The sequence below is a fragment of the Sinohyriopsis cumingii genome, chromosome 8 (assembly GCF_028554795.1).
Source record: "Sinohyriopsis cumingii isolate HCF-2022 chromosome 8, ASM2855479v2, whole genome shotgun sequence".
Taxonomy (NCBI): Eukaryota; Metazoa; Mollusca; class Bivalvia; order Unionida; family Unionidae; genus Sinohyriopsis; species Sinohyriopsis cumingii.
In genome coordinates this window covers 37,262,250-37,287,193 of record NC_142968.1, presented here as the reverse complement: position 1 = coordinate 37,287,193, position 24,944 = coordinate 37,262,250, and the positions used below count along the sequence as shown (strand labels likewise).

Genomic DNA, 24,944 nt, shown 5'->3' with positions numbered 1-24,944 from the left:
TGATATTATGTTGCGAACGTCACAGAAGGGAGGGAAGTTGTCTTCCTCTAGCGCTGCATTGTTATCAAAGACGGAGCCATCCGGCAGAAATGATTCTGCATGCCAAAAGAATAGTATGTCCGATGGATCCGTGCTTCCCTCGTGCCAATATTTTTAGAGTCCATCAAGGAGTGATTACTTTTGGCTAACGTAACCGCCGTATTTTGCAGCACCACCACCGCGTACCCGTCAAACCATGAGGCTGTCTCGGACTCCACGAAGATTGTGAAGCTGTTGTACTTCGCGGTGATATGGCAGTTGATGTGGAAGATTGTGTCAATGCGGCGACAGATGATTGTAATTCGGCTAACCTTTGCTTGACAGCTGCCAAGTTCGACATGTTTAGATCACGTGGTGTATCAGCTGCTTGCAGGTCACGTGACGATGCCGTTTGAAGACATGAAACACCCGTCTGGTCACGTGATGATGCTCTTGAACACAAAGAAGAATCAGCCGTCAGCTGCACATTATCTCTGTACAGTTGAAAAAGATGCTTCTTTCCAATTGAAACTAAGACCTTGATGTTCTTCTCAGCTACTGTTTAACCAATTTTTGATGCAGTCCAATTTTCTGGAATGTCCACCCAATTTGAATTTGTCGCAGTGATGGCGCCCTGGTTAAGTTCTGTATTGCGAACGCTGGTCAAACAAATAACAGTTCGTCTTGATATACGAGAAGCCATTGTGAGTTGAATAAACGCATGATTCCCAAAAGATGGAAAGTAATATGTGGTATCAACAAACAGAAGGACTGTTTCTTTCCGCAAATAATGTTAAGAAGTAAATGAAGCATCTGCACTGAAAGGAATGCATCTCTACAGGTATATCAGTTATATGAATAACGCCTAACTGACAGTGTTTGATCACATGCTTCAACTCGGTCATCTGATTGGTTCAACATGACAACATATCTAAATTAAGTTACTAACTTATTAACATATATTGGCTGCAATTACATCGTGTCTGGGCAGATCACCATAGCAGACAAATAGGGACCCAGCAAGGAGTCAGAGAAGGATGCACTGTATATTACTTAACCTACATTTAACCAATTAAATTATAATAAATGTAGTTCTCGTTGATTTTTTTTTTAAAAAAGCTGCAACAAATTCCATCATAAATACCTTTTACTGTTTGTTCATCAGACATTGAAATTGTAATGGGACCAAGAAAATCACCTCACATGACTAAGTTAAGCTCAAAGTCACAAAAATAACAATGTTTTAAGGATTACTTTTATTTATTATTTTCCTGTAAATATAAGTTATTTCACAAATGTAATTATCGCTGCACCGGGTCTTTCATCCCGTATTCTTGTTCATGCACTATGCAATTTGAGAAATGAACGTCGTCTTCCTTTTTACAATAAAAAACAAACAACACGACAGAATTCTATTATGCTGTCTATTTAACATATCAGAGTGAGGTGCCTTGCTGAGTCAACAATCCTACACTGTGGGGAAACTGGATTTGGTGGCTATGCCGCATATGTTGTGTTTGTTTCTGGCCATCATGATGTAACCCTGCATGCCCCAGCTTGTACCCCAGCTGGAAAATAAATAAATACACGAACCTAAGTCAATGTAATATATGTATGTATGTATGTATGTATGTATGTATGTATGTATGTATGTATGTATGTATGTATGTATACATGTATGTATGTATGTATGTATGTATGTATGTATGTATGTATAAATAAACCATTAGTATGTATGAATAATACATGCATGCATGCATATATGTATGTATGTATGTATGTGTGTATGTATGTGTGTGTGTGTGTATGTATGTGTGTACGTATGCATGTATGTATGTATGTTTGGTTGGATGTATGGCTGGATGTATGTATGTATCTGCCCCTGTATGTTCCATACATATTATATTAAGGTCAATCGTATCATAAATAACCCATAAAGCTATCTATAAATATTTAGAATGTCGCTGTTCGATTCACATTGAAGATCATTGACCAGATATTCCGATTTACTAATCTTAACATACCAGATTTTGCGATTTATTAATTATAACATATCAGATAATGCGATTTATTACTTTTTAATATACCAGATATAGATATTGCGATTAATTAAATTTAACATACCAGATTCTGAAATGAATAAATTTCATAAAAATATGTATTATTTATCGTAATCTTACAAGTTTTCAGTAGTTTACATATTTACATATTTGTGGCCCGAATTCTCCAGTACCTCAATGACAAGAAATAAAAGAAAGAACCAACCAGTCATACATACATGCATGCATACATACATACATACATACAGACAGACAGACAGACAAGAAAAATGCATAGAAGACAAAACAAAACAACAACAAACACAGTAAAATCAAACCAAACTATCAAATAATTCCAACTGACCTGTTCTTAACTAGCCAATAGTCCTTGCCACATTGAGTTCCATATCCTACAGTTAGGACTCCATGGTCCAGAGCTTGAGGATCACATTGTGGGTCACTGTAGATTCCATGCTTGTACAACTGGAACGAATTGTGGCTGGCGTCTATTGCAACTGAGATCGGACCAACTGTTGCTACAGCCATCTGAAGGTCAGCTTCACTGCCTGTTTGGGTATCCTTACAGCTAACTTCGGTGGCTCCTACATTAGCTTGTGTGAACTTGCACTTTTGATCCGAATGATGTGATATACTGACATAAACTCTAAGGCCGGATTACTCAAGATCGCATGGAACTTAGAACTGTTGCCCGCCCACACCATGTCCACCTGTCCATATATCCCATAGTTTAAGTCCGAAATAAAATTCACAGTCCTATATTAACTGTCCCTAAGAATATCCTCAGTTAGGTTTCCTCTCTCCTACCTAAAAGATTAAACGGACATTTCCCAAGGTCACAGAATGTATCCTGGCTGGAGTTATTGTTGTTTTTACTTTACGCGGGGAACGTAACATTGTTCAATACGCCCAACCGGAAGTGAATGAAAGTTTCGGGGAGGGGGTTAGAGGGGTAATAATGCTGGATGAAGTGGTGGGAGTTGTCATGGTGAAGAACATGAGTGCCATTTCGAGTTGGTGAGATTGACGCACATACAAGCGTAATGGTCTTAAAGTAAAGTATTGGAACATGGTGTAAAGAAAAAACAAAATTGTAGGAATAGTTTATTTTACTTTTTGAACAGTATATAAGGGAAAATCATTTCCGATGTTTCATCAATACCTTAAAATGTCCTAAAAGTTTAGGATAAACTGCCAAAAGCATTTTTTTTTAAAGACTAGCAACTTTTAAACTGTTATAACCTCAAAATAATCCCTATATGAAGTAAGTTACATGACTCAAAATCTTAAAATAGAATGAATCTTAAATGTTTTGACGCAGCCACTGTCGCCACCAGGACAAAATAGAACAAAAAATCACTTCCTTACTCATTGGACAATTACAAACCATATTCACTTACGTAATTTAGCCATTCTTAAACCATATTTACTTACTTAAGTTAGTAAATAAGCAGCCATATTTACTTACAGTATGTACTTTAACCAAATACTAGCCATATTAACTTACGTAACATGAGCCAAATGCCAGCTATATTTACTAACGCAATTTAGTTAATTATCAACCACATTTACGCACACAATTAAGCCAATAACCAATCGTATTTGCTTGCGTTACCATTGGATACTAACAGTTAATGGGGCGTCCCCATTAACTTCTGATATTTATTTTGTAAATAAAGATAAGATATCAACGACTCACGGATCATTGTTTATTAGAAACACAAATATATGTAAGAGAGAGAGAGAGAGAGAGAGAGAGAGAGAGAGAGTGTTTGTGTGTGTGTGTGTATCTGTGTTTTGTATGGATAAGATGCTTCAGTATCGATGCCTTTATTGACGATGTTGTACTTAAAAGCCTGGTCCATCCAGCCTCCCTGGCATCCCATATTACTTGGTCATAAAAAAATGTACCATATGTACTGAAAAATCTTTTTTTTTAAAGCGATGAGTTTCTATCTGCAGATCACAATAAACGATAATTTAAATGCCCAACTAGCCCGAACAGCTAAGGCTCATTGCTGGGTTAGTAGATTTGTCATGTAAGAAGCCCAACTTGTATATTAAAAGGAGAATTAAACAAATTCTTTTCAGTTCGTTGTGAAAAAGTGAGAAATGTTTAACAGGAGCCGAGGTGGAGTGCCGGATTCACGACTGAAAGTGTGCAGCGGGTGTGATAATGACGAATCCTTCAAAGATCTTGATAATTCGCTTTAAAGCTAATTCGTTTACAATCTATCGTATTGCACAACTTGTCTATATTTAGATTTAAACGCATGCGTAAGGCGAAGAAAACTGAAGAACCGGAGAAATACATGCCGCACTGTGATCGATCCGGCGACCACATAAGTGTGAAGACATTGTGTTACTCAGAATCGTTACACTAATCCGAGGACAGTGGATGCTTTCTGTCCTGTAGCTTCATGGACACCAGCGATCTGCTGTAATGGCATTCACAGAAAGAAAGCGTCTAATTGTTCAACTGCTATATTGTAAAACTTTTATTTGGTTTAGTGCTTTAAGACACAGCAACACAAGCCGGTTACTTAGTGACAATGATATGTATGATGTTAAGTGCCTTTTCCAAGGCGACACCACTGACCCAGGCTGGACCGATGGTAGGATCCGAAACCTGCACACTTTCGGGCGTGAATCCGGCACGCTTAACACTGGGCCACCTCGGCTCCTGTTAAACATTTCTCACTTTTTCACAACAAAAATGAAAAGAATTTGCGATGCCTATCTGTCAGAGACATTTGGAGAAAAAAGTTAAAGATATCTGAGAAACAGTTATTGAAGTGAAAGTGAGGATACTCGATGTTGGTTGATTCCCGCCTAGTAACGTAGGCTATTTGTCAGGATATAACGCACAATGTCGATTAATATTTGCATATGTGTGTAGAAAGCGGAAGCATCTGCAACATAGCTATGTCTCTGCAGAGACTGACAAACAAGTCTAAATTTTCAAACTACATCAGTTGAAAAGGTAGTACTGATAATTAACAGCAGTTTGGACAGTTATCCATTAATAAGTTAAAAATTTAATACACGAGTAATTTACTATGAGACAAATGAACTGTCGTTAAAAGTAGATGCTGATATGCTATGCTATGCTATGTATGTATGTATGTATGTATGTATGTCTACTTTCCCTACTGAGAATGCATTATACGCCTACTTGTTATAACTAAAATTAAGTACCTTCCTTCCCTGAGCAGTCTACGAGATTCTGTTCCGAAAGGGACACCAGATGTTTAGTCTTGTTGAAATGCTGTCCTTCAAGGGATCCGACAGCTGAAAAGGCCCAACAGGATCCACATTGACCCTATAGTATCACAAAGCAAGATATGTATCATTCACACTCTCAATACAGAGCATGAACTTCTCGATCACATTAACAAGTTAACCCCCTTTACGAATCAGTACGCTTTACACTAAGAATCTGGTGACGACAATAACTCTAAAATCACGTGTATTTATTATCATTATTACGTTTAAAACAGAACAATTTAATCTAAATTGTATAGTTATGAACAATTGAAATGAGACAACGTATCACGGCTGGTAACACTCTAATGCTGTGTCATAGTTTGGTTTCTGGACCAGATTCTTAATGATGTTTCCTAATACTAAACGAGAATAAAAGAGAGAACGCTTTCAATCTTTCTCAGTCTAACTTGTATACACAAAATTGATATTTTGACCTTTCTTTCTTCAATTTTGTTTGCCTCTTATTCAATAATACACTTGTAGCACGTTACCAACTCATTTGTTTTAGTTCATTTCAAGCTGCACAATTAGTATGACTCTATGGTCTTAAAACAAGTAGTATAAAAGAGTAAGAAGCAACAAGCTTTGTACAATTTAAGAAATAATTTATTTCCCTATAATACATAGTGCAAATGTAAAATAAGGAACTTACGGTATTGCGAATAACATTCCCAATAATACTAGACTTACAGTCCTAATGTTTAAAGTTCGGAATAAATTTTAGTGGAAATTTAAATTAAATTCAACGCTGAAAGTGTTGATGTACCAGTCGTGGCCCATGTCTTGGTGATGTGCCAACATTCTTCTGTTGGATCACAGTAATGAAATCCAAGAATATAACCTTATTTGAAGTTTCACTATAAATAATAATAATAATAATAATAATAATAATAATAATAATTGTACATATAAATATTGTTTTCATTTGACTATATAATGATAAAAGAAGATTACTTTGTGATTACAGTTTCTTCATGGAATTTTTCTTAGTAGTACCTTTTTTATTCACGTATAACAAGCAGCAAACTTCGAACATGTTATGATGTACGGATGGATGTGCGTCGGCGTCATTTCGCTTAAAATCATAAATAGCTTGAAAAAAAACGCAGACTCTGATATACCGGCATATAATACGAGAGAAAACATGGGTATAAGCTGTTCACAGTTGTAAACTTCATACAAAGAAGTAAAATATGAAAAACATTTAGCTTTGATTTGAATTTGACATTTAGTGCTCATATAGAGTAAGCTGTTCAAATTTCGATTAGCGTGGATATTACGACCATTCACATACTGTGTGCTATTGCGTTATTCTGCAAGTATGTATGCAAAATAGCTCGTCTTTTGTGTACATGAATATTTAAACGATTTACTGGTCAATTCAAACACTAGGCATTCCCATTACCAATGATATCATCACTTCTCTCTCGTCATCAGGTTGATTTTTGGCTGCTTTTAATGGCATTGGTAATATCCTGCTGAGAAAATGGGAGCTTAGCACCTTTTCCCAAGGATACACAGAGAACAAATAGGACAGGCTGGCATGGGCTGGTATCGAACCCGTGACACATGGGTTACGAGTCCGACGCTCTACCAGATGAGCTACAGCAGCACTATTCTTGCCATCAGTCACTGTCGAATCCGATAGAAACATGTGGCCGGCAGTACTTGGGGTAAAATTATCTATCAATCTTGAGGATAATTTTACACATCCTCTACATCATGTGTGTGCATTTTATTAAATTCCTTAATTTCTTTCAAATACGCGAGAAAATACAGCATTAACACAAAAAGCCTATTAGTTTTCAAAAGTTTCAATTTGTGGTCGGATTTATATATTAATATAAAGTGTTTGGTTAACTCTGACCACCCATAAATGCTAATGCGGCATGAGCAAAGCTGAACAATTATCGCTTAACTTTAGCAGTTCCATACGAACTGGGGGCCCCGAGTGGCCGAGTGGTCTAAAGCGCTCTCCGTTACGGATCACTGCCATCTCACCTCTGTCTGCGTGGGTTCCAGTCTAGGATTCGGCCAATGTGGGTATGTGAGAAAGCTTGCCAGTAGCTTCTCCTGGGTCGGTGGTTCTTTCCAGGGTTTACCTGGGTCCTTCCTCCACCATTAATACTGGCCGCCATGCATAGCCTATCGTGTGCTGAATAATGGCGTTAAATCCCACAACAACAACAATCAATCAATACGAAGTGATAGTTTTAATGCTTTTTCACCTATTCTCTCTCTCTCTCTCTCTCTCGTAGTTTTAAAGCGTTGTGTCTCTTCTTCCCTACAATCTCTCTCTCTCTCTCCCTCCCTCTCGCAAACCTCTCTTGGTTCATGTTTAAATATGGTTTTTAGCCCTTTGAGAAATTGTTTTCTAGTGACTATAAAGCTGATTATTAGATTTTAAACAAAGTCTGAATGACTTAGAAGTGACTCGTTAATATGTATATTGTAGCAGTCATAATAACCCATTTATTGTGGTCATAATTACCCGCTTGGTCGACCGAATTTGCCAGTTTGATTTGTTGGATAAAATTATATTTTCCTCCATTACTTATTATTTTCATGTAACATTCATAGTCTAATTTCGTCCTATAAGTTTTGTCATTAACTTGCCTGCTTGTGAAATATTGAGAGTCAGTTATGTTAATATGTATTTGTCGAGAAGTAAATCTGCTGCAGAATAAAGAATATCGTACATTTGCCATAAATGAAGTAGTCCGCAAGGCAAATGCAGTATTGATAATCACATTTAACACATAACAAAAACTGATTATTCGACAATCAGAGCTCTATGAATCTATGAAATACTACGAAATCTGTGGAAATCACCTGGTTCTTGATTGGCGTGACGTAGCCCTTCGTCCTCCAATCGAACGATGCAGGAAGGTCAGATAACTTAAGTTACTCGGGAATGTAAACTTTCCACAATTTGTTTTGGATGCATCGTATTTGAATCCATTCATGGTGCTGACAAACTCTTCGGTAGTCTGAATATTAATAACGATAGATGTTAGAGTGCTCTACTGATGATGACAAAGATAATAACAATTCCAACAACAACAACAACAGCAACAACAATAATAATAATAATAATAATAATAATAATAATAATAATTGTACATATAAATATTGTTTTCATTTGACTATATAATGATAAAAGAAGATTACTTTGTGATTACAGTTTCTTCATGGAATTTTTCTTAGTAGTACCTTTTTTATTCACGTATAACAAGCAGCAAACTTCGAACATGTTATGATGTACGGATGGATGTGCGTCGGCGTCATTTCGCTTAAAATCATAAATAGCTTGAAAAAAAACGCAGACTCTGATATACAGGCATATAATACGAGAGAAAACATGGGTATAAGCTGTTCACAGTTGTAAACTTCATACAAAGAAGTAAAATATGAAAAACATTTAGCTTTGATTTGAATTTGACATTTAGTGCTCATATAGAGTAAGCTGTTCAAATTTCGATTAGCGTGGATATTACGACCATTCACATACTGTGTGCTATTGCGTTATTCTGCAAGTATGTATGCAAAATAGCTCGTCTTTTGTGTACATGAATATTTAAACGATTTACTGGTCAATTCAAACACTAGGCATTCCCATTACCAATGATATCATCACTTCTCTCTCGTCATCAGGTTGATTTTTGGCTGCTTTTAATGGCATTGGTAATATCCTGCTGAGAAAATGGGAGCTTAGCACCTTTTCCCAAGGATACACAGAGAACAAATAGGACAGGCTGGCATGGGCTGGTATCGAACCCGTGACACATGGGTTACGAGTCCGACGCTCTACCAGATGAGCTACAGCAGCACTATTCTTGCCATCAGTCACTGTCGAATCCGATAGAAACATGTGGCCGGCAGTACTTGGGGTAAAATTATCTATCAATCTTGAGGATAATTTTACACATCCTCTACATCATGTGTGTGCATTTTATTAAATTCCTTAATTTCTTTCAAATACGCGAGAAAATACAGCATTAACACAAAAAGCCTATTAGTTTTCAAAAGTTTCAATTTGTGGTCGGATTTATACATTAATATAAAGTGTTTGGTTAACTCTGACCACCCATAAATGCTAATGCGGCATGAGCAAAGCTGAACAATTATCGCTTAACTTTAGCAGTTCCATACGAACTGGGGGCCCCGAGTGGCCGAGTGGTCTAAAGCGCTCTCCGTTACGGATCACTGCCATCTCACCTCTGTCTGCGTGGGTTCCAGTCTAGGATTCGGCCAATGTGGGTATGTGAGAAAGCTTGCCAGTAGCTTCTCCTGGGTCGGTGGTTCTTTCCAGGGTTTACCTGGGTCCTTCCTCCACCATTAATACTGGCCGCCATGCATAGCCTATCGTGTGCTGAATAATGGCGTTAAATCCCACAACAACAACAATCAATCAATACGAAGTGATAGTTTTAATGCTTTTTCACCTATTCTCTCTCTCTCTCTCTCTCTCTCTCGTAGTTTTAAAGCGTTGTGTCTCTTCTTCCCTACAATCTCTCTCTCTCTCTCCCTCCCTCTCGCAAACCTCTCTTGGTTCATGTTTAAATATGGTTTTTAGCCCTTTGAGAAATTGTTTTCTAGTGACTATAAAGCTGATTATTAGATTTTAAACAAAGTCTGAATGACTTAGAAGTGACTCGTTAATATGTATATTGTAGCAGTCATAATAACCCATTTATTGTGGTCATAATTACCCGCTTGGTCGACCGAATTTGCCAGTTTGATTTGTTGGATAAAATTATATTTTCCTCCATTACTTATTATTTTCATGTAACATTCATAGTCTAATTTCGTCCTATAAGTTTTGTCATTAACTTGCCTGCTTGTGAAATATTGAGAGTCAGTTATGTTAATATGTATTTGTCGAGAAGTAAATCTGCTGCAGAATAAAGAATATCGTACATTTGCCATAAATGAAGTAGTCCGCAAGGCAAATGCAGTATTGATAATCACATTTAACACATAACAAAAACTGATTATTCGACAATCAGAGCTCTATGAATCTATGAAATACTACGAAATCTGTGGAAATCACCTGGTTCTTGATTGGCGTGACGTAGCCCTTCGTCCTCCAATCGAACGATGCAGGAAGGTCAGATAACTTAAGTTACTCGGGAATGTAAACTTTCCACAATTTGTTTTGGATGCATCGTATTTGAATCCATTCATGGTGCTGACAAACTCTTCGGTAGTCTGAATATTAATAACGATAGATGTTAGAGTGCTCTACTGATGATGACAAAGATAATAACAATTCCAACAACAACAACAACAGCAACAACAATAATAATAATAATAATAATAATAATAATAATAATCCATGTTTAGGCGGCAGTTGAACTAATCTGCAGTTTGGAAATCAGAAAGAACCAGATAAAATCTTCATTTGATTTTGTATTCAGAAGTCAACGTTTTGTAGAAATGTGCAATTTCGTAAATTAGGTTCATTTCTATCTTATCAATTATTTACAGCTGTTCTAAGAGAGAGTCAATGGGATAATCCATTTAAATCGTTCCAGTCGAATGTAAATAATTCCAGTTCCTTTATTTTCCTCTCTTAATCTCTGTTGCTTATATATCTCGTTTGTAATGAGTTCTCGCACTCATGCTTATAGATAATGCATTTTCTTTACTTTTGTATATATATATATATATATATATATATATATATATATATATATATATATATATATATATATATATATATATATATATATATTACATGTTTTGTGTACTGTAAATACATCAATGTCAAGCTATGTTCCTATCTCTTTTTTGTACTAATGAAAAATTAACTGAAGAGGAAATAAAGAAAAACAGTCAGCCAGCCAGTCAATTAGTCAGTCAGTCATACATACATACATACATACATGTGTACATACATCATACATACATACATACATACACACACATACATTCATGCATGCATGCATACATACATACATACATACATACATACATACATACATACATACATACATAACCATGCAAGCGTTATAATACAGTTGCATAGAAAACATCCTGAGAGAAGGAAACTTAAAAGCAGGCTTTTCATCATCACTCAGGTGCGAAGATAGTTCGCATCGACTAATTTTGTTACAGTGTCGAACCATCCAAGATGACTCAATCATTATTAAGCTCTATCACCTTAATTAAGCTTTTGATGTATTTTAAACTTGATCCCTCCCAAATGCCCAAAAGGAGGAATCCACGAAACATCAATCTTGCATATAATTATGATATGACAACTAATGAACCAAATTTGACGAGCTGAGGACAGAATGTCAGACACACCCAATATTCACTAGCGTAATGATAACAAGACGATTTAACCATGAACGTCAAAATTATACATTATCACATGGTCGGTTCTCTTCCATTTGTTTGGGACTATTTTTTTATACACGACAAATGAAATGTACAGCGTCTGTCAATATGAATGAGATTATTCATTTTTCTTTCTATCTAAATAATTTATACCGAAATAAAAACTATGCGACAGAAAGAATTTCAAATGGGTAATGTTTTAATACTAAAGTTATGAAACTCGTCAAATAATGTTTCGACTTGTTTCATAAATTCAGCAATAAATCATTACTCATTTGAGATCCTGTGTTTATCATGTCTTGAACTTTGATTAGGAGACAGACATATATATTCATTATGATGGCACTCAGAAAAATGACCTTAGCAGGCCTTCATTTCTGCGGTACAAACAATATGGTGGCGTACGTTGCTTTTCTCAATTCATACAGTTTCAGAAAGGCCTTATTAATCATTTACTTTTATGGATTATCGGAATTTGCCTAACTGTGAAAAACTGATCATATCGGCATATTCGTTCATTCCGAGCCAGTAAGAGTGCACGCCACGGTCCGCCTCCAGGTTATGTTGCTGGACACCCTTTAGGTTCTCTTCCCAGATGAAGCGTCTAAAGACATAACAAAACTGTTGTCAAAAATGTAATCATAATACATTATTTTCAACATAAACGTTAAATTTATAACATTTCAATAAAAATAAAAATGTGCTTTGAAATTGTTTCTTCAAACCCTTAAATTCCCCCGTTTCGAAAGTTTTGATATAAGTAATCAAAATTAAAATGATGAAACAAAATATTTTTAAAACAAATCCAGCGGAATGTTGAGTCTAGTCTGTTCGCCCAAAACACGATTATAATCCTATTATAGTAGCTTGCACAAGAAAAGTCGGTCACTGTAAGCTACTAAAATATATATAAATATTTATTAAGAATGCGTTCTTAATTGTACATTGTTGTAAAATCGACAGTACCAGTGAAATTTAACTCACTGCAGTATCTCAGCGTTATTGGTGGAACGTGAAAATAGGACATGACAAAAATGTAGGAATTACTGGAGAGAAATCATCGATGTAAATTCATCAAAAAAAGCTTACGAATGTAAAAAGCAATCGTTCTGAACATGGAGTTTAATGCAAACATTGCGTACATAAGAAAACAGCAACCCTATCGGAGAAATTATAAGAAAACATTTATGGTATCGGATAAATTATAAAAGAAACAAAACGTACATGTCTATAAATGTCTTACCTGACAAGACCTTCCCTTCGGACATAGTTCTTGTTGTAGGTTGTCTTGTAAAGCTCCCACTCGTCGTCCAGCTCAACGTTGAATGATAACCCTAGGGCCATAAAGCCAGCCAATAGAAAAACACGTAGCATCTAAACGAGAAGAATAATAAACAATGATTGTGTTAAGCAAGATCATTAACACTTTAGTTTAACAATCATACGATAAATAAATAAATAAATAAATAAATAAATAAATAAATAAATAAATAAATAAATGACCAAAGTAGAGTAGCAAATGTAGATGCAAAACCTTTATTCACTTCAGATATGACTGTCCAAGAATATTTATAAGTCGAACTGATCCGTCTTCTGGCTTCGCACCCTATACTCGATTTGCCAAGAGAATGATTCTAGTTTGGAGCTTCACAGCAGAAACATGAAAGACACAGCATTCCTGATCATCAATGTCAATAGCTTAAGTTGTATTAGTAGTATGCATTATGCCAACACTGTTGAAATTGCTGTAATCATTTATTCTTTGCATCATCCTTATCAACTTTATTACGCACATGTACGTCTATTATTAGCGTTGAGATATAAACGCTTGCTCATTAATAAAACACATCACGTGTTTATATTGACAGTTAATGTAACTTGGTGGGGTTTTCTTTCCTCATTTGATGCTTAAACGTTTATGAAAACGGCCTGATAACTGTTGAAATTTGTTTTAATTTCTGTTTGATATAAAGCGTCGGTTGGCCAGGTGAAATACATTAGAACTTAATGTTCAAAAACTTTCAGGTTTTTAAAAAATCATAACAGTCGTATTCGCATGCTTGCAGATGGAGGAGTTTACTCGTTTGGTTTCGTGGGTCTTAACAAACAAAAAGTCCAACATAAATAAATGAATCAGCTTGTAAATAATCTCAGTTCACGTTTATCACATCAAAACGAGACTATTTCGATTAATATTGTACGACTCAAATTATGCCAACTTTGAACGTGCAGATATTGCTGATTGCTATGCTATTTTTATTTTATTTCTGAGAATCGCCGAAGTCGTCTATGGGATCTTTTGCAATACACGTTATTGTAGATTTATAATACGATACATACATTTATCTATAAAAGCAGACGAGGTAAAAACGCGTTATTATAAATAAGTTTGAGAGAAAACAGACGTATCAATTGTACAATCTTTGATGCCTTCAGATATCGCTGCACATACATTAACAATCAACTCCGTCGGGTAGTGAAATAACGTCGGAGAGAGATGTAGTAACAGAATGATCAGAGACAACAGATGTAGGCACCGAGTGTATTTTTGATCTGGGGGTTTGGGGGAGCATTTAAGCATGCGCTGAATGACATTGCCATCCGAGTGTTACAATCAAACAATTTGTATTATTACTAAATATATTTCCAAACCTACCTTGTCACGAAATGGTGTAAATGTTGTTAATTAAATACATGTACTCGGGTTTCGTTTCTTTTTCTCTGTACAACGATACCCGAGGGTGATTATAATATGGTCTATGTATTTCGAAATCGTGAGTACGATTCGTCCTGTGCCACACGTGCAAGGTGTCTTTGATAAAGAATAACGAAAATTCTAAAGGTATAAATACGTTACTACATGTAAAGGACCTTTACAATACTAATGGTTTTGTCAGCAAGCGGCCTGCTTAAAGGATTCGCACAACTCCAGCTGTAGGGGTAGGTAATGTTTGGGTTTTAAGTGATAACTAGTGTATTACCATATTTGCCTTTGCATGTTTGTTATAGTTTTCTTTACATACCATAATGCGTGCATTTTTTATTCTTGTTGCAACGTAGTGCAGGACTTATATTGGTAATGTAAAGCTACATTTTTTAAAAGAATTGTTTACTATTGTCTTATCAAGCAGGGTTAGGTTTACTATTGAACCTCTGTTTTGTAATTGCCATTATAATATAATCTTTTTAACTTACCATGTATAACGTCCTTACGTTATGTCTGTATCAAGTTTAGTACACTGTATCGGGTATATTTTCAGCTGAGTTTTTGATGGTAGGAATATCCGGGGTGTCCGGTGTTGTCAGAGGGTAGAAACGTCCGTGTGTCCGGTGCGTTTAAGGTGCCGGAGCGTCTAATGTCTAGCGTCCGGAATGTCAAGAGTGACTAAGGTGACCCAGCTGTAGAGCCGTCAAAGGACCAGGGGAACCAGAGGGTCTAATATTTCAAGTGTCCGGAGGGTCTAATGTTTCAAGTGATCATAGTATTCCGAGGGTCCGGAGTCTATATTGGTTGTGAAATTGATTCGGAGGAGCTGTGGAGCGGATATGGTGCACGGGTGACGGAGTGCATCTCCACACATGTATTTTTAGCTGTATGCTAATTTTTGGTTAGTAAGACCCAGTTTATTATTCAGGACTGGAAGGATAGATTGTATATCCGTTCTTGTTTAGTGACATAATTTCGCTACCTGAGCGAATACATTTTTTTTACTATGTGTAAACGCTTACATTGTTTACTATTTGAGTGAACTATATTCATCTTTCCATTATTGAATCATTTGTGAAATCATTTATCCTGTGTTTTAGGGTTACTGACCTAAATTTATTTGTACATTTTTTCCATCTTTGAAACTGTGCGTTTTTTGTTAAATAGATCCAATATTTGGATTATAAATACGCACACATCTTCATCATCCACTACTCATATAAATCGCCACATTAAACCATATATCTGTGTCGTCAAAACGTGTTCTGTTGTTAATCCGAAATATCCCACCCGGTTATCTTGTTACATACCTCACATCTGTTAAGATAGGTTAGGTTCGACAGTTCCAACGCAAAAAGGAAAATAAAGGTAATGCGATTGAAAGATGGAAAGCATCCCCCTTACGTTTGTTAAACAAAAGGAAATATGTATATAAAAAATCTTATTTTTCAAACTTATGAATGAACGTCAGTATAAATTTTAGTTGCACATATCAATAGAGTTGGTTCCTTCGAAACTTTTTTTTTCCATATTTTTTGTTTACATTGAACCGGCCTTTCGATGTCATATTCACAATATTTACACGACATCTGTACTATTTGGGGCAGACCGCTTCGGTGGCCTAGTGGTTAGAGCGTCCGCCTCGGATGCAGGAGATAATGGGTTCGATCCCCGCTCGAGCCATTTCAAAGACAAAAATGGTACTAACAGCTGCATCGCTTGGCGTCCAGCATTAAGAGATTAGTGTTAGGACTGGTCAGCCTGGTGTCAGGATAATGTGACTGGGTGTGACACCATGCTACATGGCTGCGGCATGATGCCCCAGTGCTAGACATCACAATAAACTGCCACACAGCGTAGCGATATGTCTGAAAAATTGTTATAGATACGTTAAAAATCCAAATCACACACACAGATTTGGGGCGAATTAGACATTCTTCATAACTAAAACGATAATATAAACATTGTACATAATCATCGTAAATACAATATACCTTTGTACTTTGTGTATTGCTTCTAGCCATGTCTCTGAATAGAATTTAGAAAATATGTTCGGTTATTGTTGTCAGGGGAGACCTGTACGAAATGTTTAATCGTTTCTTGCACAAAGTGAGGACATTCGCGCTATAAAAATAAAGCTTCTTTACTATTGCTGAGTTTATTTTCATCTCCACATTCCTTCTGACCAGAAACAGTGAAGAAACTAGCTTCTAAAATGTCTGACAACAAAGAACAGCCCAACAAAATACTAAACAAGATCTATACAATTTTCGTGAGGTATTCTTATGGTTAATGTAATCCCTTTGGTATTTAATCGAAGAGCTCTCTCCTTTTACTGGATGAGCACTAACTGCTTTCATATTTTCTTCAAAATTATCAAAGCTGACATTAAATTAGAGCAAGCAAAAAATGTATCTAGCCGTGGTGGTGTGAATTCAATGAGCAGTACACCGTATTTCGATGTATGTTTCCAGAACATTTGAATTTGTCTTTGAATAGACCCATTAAACACCTACTTGTAAAGATGAGGTTACTGCTTTATAACACCAATCGGAAAATATATGGCCATGTCTGTGAAGTCGCAAAAAAAAAAATTGTGATGTAATTCGTCGCCATCGAGAACTATATTCTGAACTACTTTAGTTCACATGGAATGGTATGACGGCGGAAGGAGACAAAATCACAATCGAAATAATTTTATCATTTCCTGTCGTAGCATGTGGTGAATTCCGCCAGAGGCTAGTCACCAAACACATCTAATTGATGTGTATTCCTACTTCGATGTTCTGATTGGTAACATTAGTGACCACCGTGGCTGGAATACTAGTTTTAAAATATATGATCACGTTACATCCTGCTCATTTCAATAGGTTGTTTCAAAGTTGCGTTAACTTGGTTTAACTTCCTTGTCTTTTATTAAATTTTTAAAACCTAACAAAATATGAGTTGGTAGTAGCAGTGGCAGTGTATTAAATAGTTTTATTTATCGGCAATTATAATGCAATCTAAGTACTCAAATCAGGTAGAATTAATTACAATGCAATTATAATACAGTCTAAGTACTCAAATCAGGTAGAATTAATTACAATGCAAATTTCATCTCTCTCTCTCTCTCTCTCTCTCTCTCTCTCTCTCTCTCTCTCTCTGTGTCCTTACCTTGTTCTGTAGGTCACTGCTCAGCACAGGGACAGCGAACTAATCTTTTGCGTGCTACTCGGCTTTTAACTCGTCGCAGCACGTGATGGTCATATTGCTGATCATACTACCCATCAGATTAGAGATAGGCGTGTCAGCTGCCTATCATCAGCCGAGATAAAGTCACGAGAATGGATAGTTCACACGAACCCCACTTTTCATATTAGTAGGTCCAGTATAAAATATTCAATGATAAATTACTTAAGAGATTAATTTAGACTATTGTAGCACAATCGTGGTTGAATTTTACTAAGAAATGTTGTTATTTACTTGGGTTGATAGTTAACGCTTTGGGAAATAGACAGCGCAACGGTAATTCGTACGCTGTATACCTCAACTGTCCGGTTCCGACAACAGTAAGAGCATGTTGTTGTCATAGAAACCTGGCGGTATTCTTGGCATTGCACAGTAAATTCCCACAGAGCTTCAGATAGACAAACTAGCCCTATATACCGTTCTTTTGCTAATCATACTTTCTTTCAAAATTAATATGGCGTACACGGGAAATCTGCTGCAAAATGCATATAGTGGACTGTCAGTTCTTTTGATAGTAACACTTTTCTATCCAACGTTTTCAGAACACTACAACCTATTGAATGACCGGTGCGAATAGAATCTTTTTACTAGGTAAATTAGTAGATATCAATGTTTACAGCTCCTAACTGCATCGACGTCGTATAACGTGTAGCTGTGACGTTGAACACTAAAACAAACCAAACCAAAACCATATATCTACAGCTGTCAATAATATCATTTTAAGAAATTTACAGCACTGACATAAGATTGAAGAGTAAGCAAGTTTATTCTACTACTTTACATATTTATATATACTGCCATTTTTGAAACAAGGATTTTGTTAATGACAATCTCGTTTCACTGTGTGCGCTATGGTAGGAATCAATCATTATTTAGGTATGCTGATACAAAAAAAGATCCTTTAAAGTGTTGCCATCAAACCAAAGAAGTAAAATTCAAACCATTAGCCATTCTAAGGTTTCCTTATTTTAGAATTATTTTAAATACATAATTTTGTAAAACATTTTTGAAAGTAGAAGTCTGACATCTAAGTTGCCTTTAATGTCTTTTTGTAATATTCTATGCGGATTTCCTTGGTTATATCATAAGTTTCACAGAAATTAGTGGTGTACATATTTTCATTACTCTACGGTAAGGCATTATATTGTACACAAACTAACGTATACGTCTGCGCGAGAAGTTCTGAATACTGTACCCAGTTCCTAAAAGAGTATCCAGTCTCCCTTCCATGTTATTGCCATGCAAGGTAACAAAAAGTCACAAGTGTACTGGTAAATTTTTAAAAAAGATATCGACTATATCTCCGTTGTTTTTATGTAAAATATTTGAGTTTGTGTGATGTTGCATGCGTCTGTACGTATGCGCGTAAGTGAGCGAGCGCGCGCGCGCGCGCGCGTGTGTGTGTGTGTCCAGAATAGGGCGAAATTATGGCTCATCACTGGGAATTTGCTTATTATATTCCAGAAGTGTTTATATATGGTGATTTTCCATTCTCATCCATACAAGCAATATAAAGCCTAAATACTAACCCAGAGTAATAATGTTTTATCTTTGTTTTAAATCAAAGTATCTTTCCTTGTTTTCAAACTAACGATTGGTATAAATCACAAGTTTTCTTATGAATATAACTACTCATGATATGTAAGACAGTGTTACTGTTTCTTAAACAACCGTGATCAGATTTAAATGATTATGTGTGGCCACTTTCGCTCCAAACTGGAGTTGTCCTCTTTTCGCAAATACAACATCTCAAGTCATATGTTTGCACTTGTTGACAACACATCTTGCCATCTTATCTGTGTTAACTTGTTGACAACTTCTGGTATTTGCCCCCATGCTTCAATGTATGTTACTAGTTCTCGGATAGAAAATAGGACCATTCAAGAGATAAGAACGAGCGAATCGGAGAACTCAATAAAACCGCTCACTGTGCCATGTTGAACGTCGGATGAAATATCGGGAACATCCGTGTCCTTTCTCTTGATTCCCCTGTTTACTGACATCTGTGGTTTAGATGAAACAACCATCACCTTAAGGAAACTGGATGTGGGGGGAAAAGCCAAACTTACTTGAATATGGGGATAATAACTTTTATTCAAGGTGTAAACATATTTTTTTTTTAAAAAAAAGGTCCACTTTTATGCATATGGATGAAAATATGCCCTCAATTTGTTAAACAAGCCTTGTATTCACGGAACAGTTTCTGCTGAAACTGTTTCGTGAAATACAGAACCTATTTTGAAATTATATAATCATATTTAGAATTTCCTAAAAATATTTAGATTTGGTGAATATGTACTTGTTCAATCTATAAAACCACGCCAAAATGTTCATATCTCTAGCGCCATTTCGAGAGAAGTTACAGAAACTCAATATATTTCAACTCTGAGCATGTCTTTGTTAGAGTACCCAGTTAGTGTCGTGACTACATTATCAGGTGACTGGATACTTAGACAAAAAAGTACCAGTCATTTACAAAAGTCCTTTGAAATGTACAAATAATTCCCAAGATATGGGCTGAGTGGTATGGGTGGAGGATGCAAAGACCAGAAAACATACTTTGCATATAGTGAATCAGTCACACATTGTATACAAGAAAAGCACTATTGTCCTTCCACGATTAATGTACAGGCTGGTTTCGGGACACTACTGAGTTAAATGAGCTGGCATCCTGCTTTTCGAAACTGTGAATGCGTTAGGCATTTGATGTTCGCATCAGAAGTAAGAAGTGTTTCCCGTGACTTTAGATCGTACAAGAAGACTGTCAAACAGTCATCCCCCTGCTGCAGGTATTTTATTTTGGTAGACCTACAATACACTCTTCTACATTTATAACTGATAATCTGTAAGCAATTGAAGTGAAGATCTTCAAAAATAGTAAACCGTTCGGTTGTTTAATCATGTAAAGAGACGTTAGGAGTAGTTATGAAATGACTTCTGATTGGATATTTTCTCTCTGACATTAAAAATGAAATTTTTTAATTATTTTCACAATTTATATGGTATTAAATCTGATAATTAAGCTGAAAATATATACAAGTATATAATTTAGTATGCGCTATCCATTCTTTTCCCACAGACGCAACGAAGCTTCTGAAAATATCTAAACGTGCTATTTGAGCTTGTTCCTTGATTGCGTGGTAGAATTACCAGACTTGCTAAACGTAGTTCATTGTAACAACTTGCCATGTTAGGAAAATATATATTTTGAAAAGCGAGGCCGTTTTGAACATTTCATTAAGATATTGTTCTTTCTGATAGAAATGTTTGCATGTTCGTTCACTTATTTAGTAGGCAAGACCGCATTCTAGCTAATGTCGACATTACCACATCAAATCTTGCTTCCTTATTTTTGTATCATTTAAATTATGTCAATGTCCGTTCGATATGAATAGGACGGATTCGCTTACTGAATAAGATCATGAATGTTTTTGAACGGTTTAGATCACGAGACATTCATCCACCCATACATCAATTTTCTTTCAGATTACTAATGCTTACTTTAGGCAGTAAAAACATTTATTATACACACAAAAAATCAAGTCGAATATAAAAGTTTTTGCAAGTTATGTAATTCTCGTGACTATTACCGTGTATGTCTCTGCTTCTATTTTATGTCTCTATTACCGTGTATGTTTATGCTACTATTGTCTGTGCCTATTACCGTGTACGTCTATGCTACTATTGTCTGTGTCTATTACCGTGTATGTCTATGCTTCTATTGTATGTGTCTATTACCGTGTATGTATATGCTTATATTATCTAAATTTCTAAAGTCTTGTCAATAGAGCAGATTCTTAAAATTAACTTTCAATTTCGGTTGCATTGCGACATAATAGTTTTTAGATGCGAGAATAAGGTCACATTTTCAGATCTACAGACATAGAATCGTCAAGGGCTTTCAAAAAATATTTTTTTCTTTCTTTGTTTTCCGCAAGCCTAATATTTTTAAAGGCCTCGGGATAGTTTTTTACCCATAACTCTGTCCATCCACCCATCAGTATATCCATTTTCATAGCTCATCATACATCGTGGATAGAAATTAACGAAAGTTTTTGTTATGTTACCCTTGCGGTCATCTGTGAGAAGTTTTCTACTTCTGATTCTTTGGTGCCTGGAAGAGGATCAAAGTCTAATTATAATGCATATTGCATTTCCGGTTTCAACTATTTTCTTGATTAAGCATCAAATGTAATTCAAACTTTCCATTGGGTCACTTATCTGAGAGAGTGACTCTTATACATTCTGACGATGATATTTTGATATATTACCTCTTGCGGTCTATTATACAGTGAGCACACAAGTTTCAAAACTGCCTAACTCAACACTGGCGATAATACGTTTGAAGTTCTCCACTGTGCAATTATACTTTGCAATTATCTACCTTCTGAAATATCTCTTACATAGGCTTGAACACTTTCAGTCAAGTCTGAAGTTTAACTGACTCCAAGCGTCCTCTTTTCGTTCTTCAAACCAGCATCAAATTATGTCAATGGCTTAATTATCTACGTTTGTTTTTATTTTTCTTCAATTTTTGTTAATGAGAAGATTGATAAATTTTGTGTAGCCACATACCAATTAGAAACAAAGTCAGAAGAAGATGCTTCGTTAAAGAGTACCAAGTTTGTTCAGTCCCAGTTCGTAAGTCGTGTATACACTAAGGTATTATTACAAGCCATGTGTTGTTGTCTAAACATTTCCGCAGGCTAAAGTTGATCTCTTACGCAAGGTTACCGTGACCAGAGAGAGGACACGGCATCTTGGATTGGCACAGGCGTTAGATCGAGCGACTTCCCACCTATGTGTTACAGCTTAGTATTAACATCAGAGGAACCGTGACCAACAGGAGCGTGTTTTAAATCAGTCCTCACGTGAATAGATAGCGAGAAGGACATTGCCCGCTAAGTTTGATTGGATCAGGTCAAAGCAACCTCCAGTCGGAATTGAGACGGAGGATGTGATAACATTTCCGGTCCGAATTATAACTTCTAACTAGCAAGCGAAAATTTAGTCTCGCCTAGGAAGATTGCTGAGCAATATAGTGTTACTCCGAGGAAGACACTTGTAATTTGGCGGTAAAATTTAGAGAGAAGATTCTACGGAAAGACAAAGCTTCGCAAAAGGTCAGTAAGTTATTTGCTCGAATTTTGCTGATTATGGAAATATGTAAAAAGTACAAGTATCACAGAAACAATATTTGACATCTAGATGTAAATTTGGAAAATAAAGTGGTTTTAAAAATAATTGACTACATTACAACTACTATGCTTTCTTGTGGTCAAGTAAAAACAAATAATTAAATAAAAATTTTTTCTTTTTTATTTACTCCGTACTAAGAATCCTCTCTTTAACAATAAGTCTACTTTTCAAAGTTGTCTGTATTGGTCAGGGAGAGGGGAGATGCGGAAGGGGCTTCGGTAGACCGCCCAACTAGGGGCGAGTAACGTCAAATACGGGCTGGAGCCCGGCCTTCATCTCTCCCTCACAGTACCAATATACGAAACCAAACTATTGCGGAATATTTAGAGAAAACAATAAAATCTAACCAACAACGCAATACTAAGTAACTGTTTGCACTAAATAATACTAATAAAGCACCGATACAGTATTCTGTCCTTTGCACTCTTTTCTAAGTGATACAGGGAACATCCATGTGGGAGAAGTATGACGCACAGACGCCGAAGGGCTATGTCACATGGCGCTACGCGAAGTGAAAAGGCCTTCGGAAGAGCGTCAGAGAACCCCACATGTTTGGAAATGGACAAACAGAACAACTATACGGGGACAAACTATAAATTGAGTAAAATAACCAAGAGTTACCCTTTCTAACTTTTAGGGACTAACTCAAAAATAAAACCCTTTTGGAACTTTTATATCTTTAATGATAACGGATGCATAAACGAATAAAGAAAATGCGGCTCCTTACTCGGAATGAGCCTTCTCAGCAATTAAGAAACAATGAGAAAACGACACACTATGATCACGCATGTGAAACATTAGGATCTTTATCTTTTATAAACAATGAAATACACCGTTTTCTCTACAAAATTCAAAAATTTAAATAAAAACAAAAAGAAATTATCCAAAATTTTGGACAATTTATAAGTAAAAAAAAATTGAATGATAAGAAAACTGGGATATAATTTGACTGAGGCTGCCGTCCCTACATCTAAATCTATAGCATACACACAATGTATAGCAAAACACATATAGCCCACACGGGACTTAGGAGATCTTTGGCACAGATCACAAAAAGGGGAAGGAACTCCGACACTGGGGACAAAGCCCACAATTGGACGAACAACTCTTTAGATAACACTAGGGGAGGGGGAATAATACCCCGACAAAAATTTTAGTAGTTAACTAAATTTCTGATCGAAATTACTTTATTAAAATAAGACAAACATAATACCTTCGGCGGCAACATACATGCATAAAACGCCTTTAATTTTTTTTGGTGGAAAATTGGGGGGGGGGAGGGCAGCTGTCTTCTGGTTCCTCTACCCCCCCCCAAAAAAAAAAAAGAAAAAGAATTTTGCAGAATATTACGGCATTGTATTTGTAATTTTGTCCTTACTCCTGATGTGCACCTTTCAAAAAAGTGCTAGCTCCACTTGGTCATTTTCACTTCCTGAACTTCAGAGGTAAATTGTATAAACAAGAGCCGATAACCTTTTTACATTTTATATATTTGGTAGTTCATTCATTGCACTTTCAGAAGCTGTATTGTCTAGTCTGGCAAAATTAATTTTCCCTTTCTTAATAGCTGCTGTGCATAGTGTACTTTAGACAATACCAGGCTGATTGTTTAGCACAAGGAAGCAGTCATTTTAGTTAGCAGTGTGCTAAGATCATGTACAATTTCCAAAAGTACAATATCCAAAGAAATATCATCCACATTACATTAATGTAACATAGAGGTATGCCAACATTCACTCCATTGTGCATGTTTTAAATGCAAACAACTTCACCTTACATACGTCACTCTCTCAAACGTACATAATAATTTAATGAGAACATATATATTATTATTGTATGATTTAATTTTGATTGTATGGCTGAAACATTTAAGTCGCAAGCATCAAAACAGTCCTTTTGAATAATTCTCCTGCATTTCCCCCCACCGGACATTATTTATAAGTGTCAGAGTCTCTAACAAGTCCCGCCCCCACCCCACCCCATGATAAAACGTGAGCTATTTTAAGAATGCACATTACAATTTGTCAACATAGCAACCAATGTTATGCTGAATGACAGGAACATGAAACTATCCAGAATTATTTCTGAGATATCAACAATACATTTTACAGTTTGTAAAG

At 36.0% G+C, this 24,944-nt stretch overlaps 1 long non-coding RNA gene and 1 pseudogene across 2 annotated transcripts; one reads left to right on the top strand and one right to left on the bottom strand.

Moving 5' to 3' along the window:
• Positions 1–1,297: 1,297 nt before the first annotated feature.
• LOC149793299 (cathepsin L-like peptidase) lies at positions 1,298–17,753 on the bottom strand (annotated as a pseudogene). The gene is made up of 8 exons (XR_016422757.1): positions 17,551–17,753; positions 12,931–13,061; positions 12,187–12,291; positions 10,396–10,554; positions 5,261–5,397; positions 3,865–3,965; positions 2,422–2,692; positions 1,298–1,586 (listed from the first exon to the last, which is right to left on the bottom strand). The product of XR_016422757.1 is annotated as a cathepsin L-like peptidase (transcript).
• Positions 14,366–15,653, top strand: LOC149793300 (uncharacterized). Its single transcript, XR_016422547.1, has 2 exons — positions 14,366–14,627; positions 14,948–15,653. It is a non-coding gene; the product is annotated as an uncharacterized LOC149793300 (long non-coding RNA).
• Positions 17,754–24,944: the final 7,191 nt, after the last annotated feature.